The sequence below is a fragment of the Pteropus alecto genome, unplaced genomic scaffold (assembly GCF_000325575.1).
Source record: "Pteropus alecto unplaced genomic scaffold, ASM32557v1 scaffold111, whole genome shotgun sequence".
Taxonomy (NCBI): Eukaryota; Metazoa; Chordata; class Mammalia; order Chiroptera; family Pteropodidae; genus Pteropus; species Pteropus alecto.
The window spans coordinates 947446-956089 of NW_006431915.1; positions in this window are offsets into that span (position 1 = coordinate 947446).

Below are 8644 nucleotides of genomic sequence, written 5' to 3' on the forward strand. Positions count from 1 at the left end.
TGGAGTACGTTGGCCTCATGAAAAAGGTGCTTAGGTGTTCTCTCCTGATACTGAAATTCATCCTCTATTTTTTGAGTGTGTATAAATGTTTCCATAAGATTAATATTGTTTACTCTTTAAATTGTTGAAATGCTAGCAAAGCTGTTCAGGTGACAGTTATCCCCTCTTTCTTTCCTAAAATGTTGAATTTGTGCTTTCACTTTCTTTCATTAATAGGTGAGTTAAAGGTTTAACAATTTTTTAATCAAATGTAACAAATGTCTTGAATAAGCACCACTCTAGGGTGAAATAGAAAGAACGTTTTCATTGATTTCTGTCATCTGCTTCTGTCGTCTGTTGTTATTTAGCAGTGTTTGTGCCTAATATACAATGATACTGGGATGTGAGAGTTTTGATGCCCTGTGTCTAACATGTTAAGATCTACCTAGGATCAGAAGCAAATTCAGAAGCGACCTTCCCTACTGCTGACAACACCCTAAGTTGAGTTTTCTAAAAGACCTTAAAATATTTCAGACAATAAATCTGATTTTTTCATTTAGTCAGGTCCAGTGAGAGAGTGGTGGGGAAGGTAAAGGACAACTCGAGAAGGCCTGAAATTTTGATATTTTGAACAAAAATGTTCAAAAATGTAAAGTAAATTTGTTTTTTATGCATATTTGTCTACCTGACATTATGTATCTCTTTTTAGCCAGTTAAATTGTATGTTTTTATAGGGCAGACATTTGATCATAGTGAACTGAACCACGTATACTGCAATTTAACATCTACTCAAAAGCGAAGTTAGTTGTTGATCTCTCACAGTTACAGCCTATTCTTACTATTTTGTTAGTTCCTTTTATAAGACCAGTGTATAGACCAGCTATGCATGTATATGGTGGAGAACCTTCTAAAACAAGTCTCTCTTCTTTTGTTTTATTCTGTGACTTCAGAATTATTCTTCATAATTTATTTAAGTGAACCCAAGGAAACTGTAATAATGCTTAAATATATTTGTGTATGTTTATATCGCACTTTATACTTCACAAAAAAAAATATGCTTCTCATTATTCCTATTTTTTTCAAGTGTTAAAGACAGAATGTAGACAAAGTTACCCAACCTACAAGTAAAATGTAGAGAGCTTGAAGCTCAGATCTTTCCCAATGAACTCTAGAACTCTTTGGGCTACAACACCAAAAGTCATTATACTGCTCTCCCGCCAACTACTGTCCAGAACTTTTGGCGTAGGTGGAATAATGAAGAATCAACTATTGCAGTCTTTCAAAATTTTCATATGTATATAAATTACCTGGAGATCTTATTAAAATGCAGGTTCTCTTTTAGTAGGATCAAGCAGGGCCTGTGGTTCTACATTTCTAAAAAGCTCCCAGTATATGCTGAAGCAGCTGGTAGGGGACCAGATTTTGATTAGCAAGGCTTTAGTTTACCTACAGTGAGTTGACAGATTATCCAGATGTTTCTGAGCCAAACAGATTTTCTTTTGTTTTATTATATAACTAGCTTAACAACTTAAAAAATGACCAAGAACATACTTCATTTGTATTTTCAAGTAAAGTCCAGGGCCATATCTCACTGTTCAGTGTACAATTCAAAAAATAATACTATTACAAGACGAATTTTATAAAAGTAAATAAACTTTCGCTGGACTACTATAATATGTGTAAGATATTACAGATAACCTAATTTAAGCCCATTCCTGTTCCAAGCTGAGTAAGAATAGGAAAAGTATAACACAACATATCAATCATCAAAAAGTTCACAATTCAGTGTGCGAAACAGTAAAACTACACATGGAACGATTTGCTATAGAATATAATTACATTGTGTGACCAGAATGAATATTATAAGTCTTCCCAGAAGGAGGAAGTTAATGAGAAATAAAGAAGTCAAGGGAGAGTTCTGAAAGAATTTCAAACATAGGCTGGATCTGCAGTCATGGAAGGTATGAAGCAGGTTTGAAAGAGAAGATGAGAAAGGGGTATTCCAGAATGGATAACAGGTTGAGCAAAGTTTGGGAATAAACATATTGGCAGTACCTTCTTTTCAGATGAGGGGGTTTCTGTGGAGAAGTGATGCAAAGCATATTTGAAAAGGTAAATGAAGCAGGCATATATAAAGGTCCAAATTTCAGGCAGATGAATTGACATTTCTTTTTGTGCGGAAGGGGCCAGTTATTAGAAGCACCAAGTACAAGGTGTATGTTTAGACCCAGTGATTTTAGCTACCCTTCAAAACTGACATTATACACTTTGATTTTATCATGTTTTTGAGCAGATGTGTGACACGAGGAATTAAAATGTTTATATTGAGTTATCATTAATTACTGACTGATATACCAAAAAAATCATATTTTCAAAATTGCCACCAGTTTCTGGGCTAACAAAAACTACATATTTAGGATTCATGAAGGCTAACAGTTTTGAGAATGTCAGCATAAGCTCACTACCCCACTCTAACACTCAGTTTATTGTGCGATGATAGGTGGAAAGATTTCTCTAGAGTGTATAATGTCTTGGAGTCAGCAGCCAACCTCAACAGAGGGATTCTCACTTCAGAAGCAATTCAGTTAAAGAATACAAAGTAGAAAATTTCAACTTGGACGAGAGACGCAAATGAGAGAATACTGTCTCTCCAAACCACAGATGAGAAAACTGAGCCTCGAAGCAATTTTTAATGTATGTATTTATTCAGCTAAAGGCCAGAAGTACCTAAAAAAACCTTTTATTTCAATAAAAAAAAATTTCATTTCTTCAAACAACTTCTATTGCAGGATCTGATGTGCTAGATACTGTGCTTGAAATTATTCACTTGGTTGAGGTCACATGGCTAATAATAGATAGAGACAAAATCCAAAGCCCATTCTCTTTCCAGTACTTCTATACCCGATAGGTAGCATTAAAATTTGTATAGAAAACAGTGTCAGCAACAGAAAACAGTCACTGAGACCACAGACATATTGAAGTCATAAAGGCAAAATTTGACTGTACTCAGCTACTGACCCAGAAATAGCTCTGTTCCCTGTGGATTTGGCTACAGCCCTATTTGTCTTGATCCCATTACCAACACCATCTGCCAAGAGACCCATCAGGAGTCATGCCTCACCATGCCTTAGGTAGCAGGCTCACAGACCAATCTCAGCTGTGGATCCTGAAGCACTGTGACCCAGCTCCAGTCATTCCTGGCCAACAGTTCTGTCTGTCCAGGGATCAGGCAGGAGACACATTCCCTCTGTGCCCCAAGGCAGACCCTCCAAACTCTTCTTACCGAAGATTCTGAATTGGCCCTATAACCAGTTTTAGTCCCTTGTACCTTCAGGCTGGGAAACATCCTACCAAACCAGGGGACCGCCTAGAGACAAGCTAGTCTGAGCCCCTGGAGGTAGACCTGCCGACCTCAGCTTGACTACGGATCTTGAAGCAGCACTGTAACCCAGATCTAACCCTTTACAGCAACAATCAGAGAGAAGTACTATTTGCCCAGAAACCTGCCGAGAGACACACAGGTTTGTGTCTCTGGAGGTACACATTTGACTTTGACTTTAGTCCAACTGTAGATCTTGAGTGGGCACCATAAACCAGCTCCAACTTCTTACGGCCATGGTCTGAAGTGGTCCTGCCCACCCAGGAACCTGTTAGGAGCCCCCACTGCCAGTGACCTGAGAGAGCTACATGCAACTTTGCTCCTGTTAATAGGCCCACCATCTCTGGACTCTGAAGTAGACCCTTGTCCACAGCACCAGAAATGTTGACCAATGTCCTGGAGGCAGTCTCATCTACCCAAGAACATCAAAGTTTATGGAATGTAAATCCTGGGGCTGAATTTAAATATAAACAGAGACTATTGTATACTGTAATGGTGGTATGTAAAATCACTTTTATTACTAGTATATAAAAGATAAAAGTAGTATGAATAACTAATATCACAGAAATATGTTAATAGAAATGCAATATAGAAAGAAGCAAAACCTGACATCAGTTACATGAAGGCAGAGGAGTAAAGTGTAAAATTACTGTATTTGATTGTGTTATGTTCATCTGAACAGACTAATAACAAGAAAAGTAAATCAACAATCAAAAACCTCACAACAAAGAAGAGTCCAGGACCAGAAGGCTACAATGATGAATTCCACCAAATATTTATGAAGGAATTAATGCCAGTCCCGCAACAAGAATACTCAATGGAAAAAGGAAAATTTCTTCAATAAATGTTGCTGGAAAAACTGAATAGTCACATGCAAAATAATGAGATTGAACCGTTACATCATTCACAAGATTTAATTTTAAATGTATTAAAGACTTATGTGTTATATGTAAGACCTAAACCATAAATCTCATAAAAGAAAATGTAGGTCAAAGTTTCGTGACGTTGGTCTTTGCAACAAGTTTTTGTATATGACACCAAAAAAACAAAAAACAAAAACAACCAATAAATAAGTAGCACTACATCAAACTAAAACGCTTCTGCACAGCAAAAGAAACCATCAGCAAACTATGGAAAGTGATAAAATATTTGCAAACCATATGTCTAATAAAGGATTAATATCCAAAATATATAAGAAACTTACACAACTCAATAGCAAATAAATAATCAATCGTAAATAAAAGATAAATAAATAGATAGATAGATAGATAGATAGATAGATAGATAGATAGATAGATAGATAGATAGATCGATCGATCTAGCAAAGGAACTAAATGTGGACTAATGAAAATTGGAATGGACTACTGAAATCCCTGCTTATGAAACTGGAGGGTTATAACAGACTAAAAGGATGATTTTCAGGAATGAATAACTATGTGTTAAAATGATATATGTGTATTTAAGAAAGATCACTATTGGATATATTATTGAGATATTTGAGAGAAGATATAGAAAAAATGGTACAGATGATACAAGTACTCATAGAAACTTTTATATTTCTAAAAATTATTCTTTTTCTTTGCCTGATCCTGTATTGGTGGAACATGGATTGAATTTTTGAGTTCCAGGAAAAGAATCAGTTGCTGAATATGACATCATGACAACACATCTAAATATTACTGCCTTAAAAGAAGGATAATATAGTGTTTTTTTTGTTTTTTTTTTGTTTGTTTGTTTGTTTTACTTTTTAGAAAATGAGATTAGATAGTTTCTGTCTCTTTCTTACCTGGTTGAAGAGGTAAGCCCATATGCTTGTTCTTATCCAACTCTACTCTATAAAACAGACTAGATAAAGGGAGAGTCATTGACCTTATTTAAATTGCTCCTAGCTTTATGGGTCAGTCCTCTAGCTGAACCTAACAGTCTTGCCCCAAGAAGGATAATCTGGGTGAAAATTAATAAAAAGTGGAAAGAAGGGGAAGTGACTGCTGATATAAAGGGAGTCGATGGGAATCTCTTTGACATACTCTAAAGTGTGTTTGGAGGTTACTATTATATCTGTATGATAGTATCATGGGGAAATCAACATTTTGGGTCCAAAATATGTGCTCAAACTTAATAAGCATTTCTGACAACATGTTGGGTATATAAACCAACATCGACTGAGACATTCTAAGAGACGGTTTTTCGGAATTCACCTGGGAGGTACAACTGATGTTTCAGAACTCTCTTTGTTGGTCTGATATTCCTCTCTTCTGCAGGACCATATCCAATACCTTTACAGGAAGGCTTTAACCATACATGATTACAGAATCTGAAGCCTCATGTTATTTCAAATACTTCCAACCCTGGGTAAATGTTGCAATGTTTAATTTTAAAATCTGGCCTCTCTTGAAATTTAGATTATACACAGCCTGCATTATCTTATGACAGCAATCTACTGGAGTGAGAAATAATGTCTTTTACGTCGCTCAGGTGCCCTTTTTGTGGCTCATAGTCCTCACGACACTGTCTTATTGTGCGTAACTGGAGAAGGAATTATTCATATTACAGTTAATATGCCCCCACTGTGAATTCTCATGGACTACAATGTGAATGGTGGAATTTGGATTTTTGCAACTTAGTGTATGTCTACACATTACATCTATATATTTATATATTTATAGATAAATATAACATACAGATAAATATAATATATAAATATAAAGTATGTAAAGATAGATAGATGATGATAGATAGATAGATAGATAGATAGATAGATAGATAGATAGATAGATAAAAATGATATATTTGTATCCAGGATTTGCTTCAAAATAATCTGGGGGCAGGAGATACATTATGGTCAAAAAGGTTGACTATGTGTTGATGATTATTTAAACCATGTGATTGGTACATGGTATTTTATTAAATTACTCTCACTCTTTTATTAAATATTTGAAAATGAAAAATTCCAAAAGTATGTTTTAAAGAAAAACTACATATAAATGTGTGTGTATATATATATGGATAGCGATATAAACATATAAGTACGTATGTAAACAGAGCTGTGAACATATTTGGGGAAAATCTTATAATGGTATTTTTAGTGGGTAATATGACCTTTCTGAGAGTAATTTAGCTAAAAATTGAGAGTTCATATCACCTTCCTATTAACTTCACTTCTTAAAATTTATCCTGTGAAACCATATGTGTCATATATAAAAAAAACATTAACCTCTAGTGTTCATATTACATTGATTAATCAAAATTAAAATATGATGACTATAAGACTCCTGATTACTAGAGGGAATATTTAAGATGATATCTTGGGATACTGCCAAGTGACAATTTTTTTACACTTTTTAATTTTTTTAATTAAAAAATATTTATATATTAATCAGAAAATAATTCACCTAACAATCTTTTGAAGACTTCCTGATTTTCCAGGGAGGGCAATTTATTGTCAAATCTGTTAATTTGCTGATCATTGATTAACATGAGCATGCTTGTTTATATCAAAGTCCTATTGCACCACTTTTACCTATATATGGAATATTTTAGCAAGTAAAGAGTTCGACCTGATATAAGCCTACATATAGATGCTGACATTCTTGGTATGGTGGTGAAAAAATAAAAACTAAGATGCTAAGAAGTGTATTAAAGCAATATAAATAATCTTTTTTATGCCTAAAACCTTGTCATCATATATCAAAATTTAAAGAAAATTAAACAAGGATCAGACACAAATGCAGGGCCTCCAATGAAGGGAGGAGAAGCACTAGAAGTTGAATAATCATCGCTTACCAGGTCTGGTACATGCCTTTCTGAATAGAACCAAAAGCAATACCAGTATGATCCACCCAGAGGTGAGAGAACAGCAGCTGGAGGTTTTCTACAGTGACAACACTCCAATTCTGGTGGGACAGTGACAGAACAGCAGCATTTAATGACCCAGGTAGAAACTTGGGTCAACCCAAAGGAAGTGGATTGGCAAAGAATGAAGCCTCTAAGGAGGAGACATGGGGTCACATTGTGGGTCTAAAATACATGGGATAAAGGAAAACTGAGTAAGAAAATAAAGTCAGTTATCGTAACAGGCTAAGAGATTATGAAAAATCTCAATAGTATGGCCCAAAGATAGCCTGTACTCAGCACTGGCTTTCTAGATAAGAAACTATATTTTTAAAAAAAGAAGAAAAAACTATCATAGATTTTTTGAGGAGTTTCAACTCATTGGAAAATTAAATAACTGATTTTATTTCCTCAATCACTGTTTTTATCATTCTTTCTGAGCCTGTGAGAACATCTCAGACAGATTTGAAACGTTTCTGTTTGATTTTGGCGAAGAATACCTATCTTCCTCCCTCTTCTAGACTAGCTCCTCTGCCTTCTGCAGCCTTGAGAGTTCAGCAAGCCTCCACTCATCAAGACCCAAAATCTTAAGTCTCATTCACAGCTCCCCCTCGCTTGGTTTAGATTGAAAAAAAAACCAAAAAACAAAAAAAACAACCAACTTTCTCATTATTCCACAGGGACTGTAGTAAAATACCTCTCACCATTCACTTTGTACTCCCCATAAGGTAGGACACTCCCATGATTATTTTGTCTCCTGGCTTGAACTTCCCTTTATATAGATATGAGAGGAAAGGCAAGGAAGATGTGATTTATATTAACAGAGTGATTTTTAGGGGGAGCTATCTGGCTCTAATAATTATTAGCTTAGTGTAAAAGAGGTGCTCAGTAGTAACTTTTATTCCTCACCTTGGAGTCTTAGTTTCAATTCTAAAATTCTAGGACACTGTGAAGATAATGCTGTGCTAAATGCTTTCTCCAACTTATTGAAACTTTAAATGAGAGTGGGACCTGATTTTACTTATTTTCTGATTACAAGATACAGTAGCAATGGCTTACAAAGAAAGTCTATCCAATGCCATTTAGGTAGTTTATGGAATTATAGATTTTGTACTCCTGTTTCTCTTTTCCAAAGCTATGCGTGATTGTTTCCTATTACATTTTCACATAATATACCAGAAACACTCATTTTAGATATCACCAAGAATGAGATTCTAATAAAATTAATTGTGCTTGTGAGATCTGGATCAGGACATATTGGAAGCTGAGTTTATAGAAAACTATATTTCTTAGTAATTCTGAGCAGGATTAGGGAAGGGAAAGAATAAAAATATCTCTCCTTAACCATGGTTTCTCCCAAAGAAGGTTCTTACTGATCAATCCATAAATCCATCTTTGTGCCTGTTACACAAATACATATATTTTCTAAATAAGAAATATTTATTGAATTTGAAT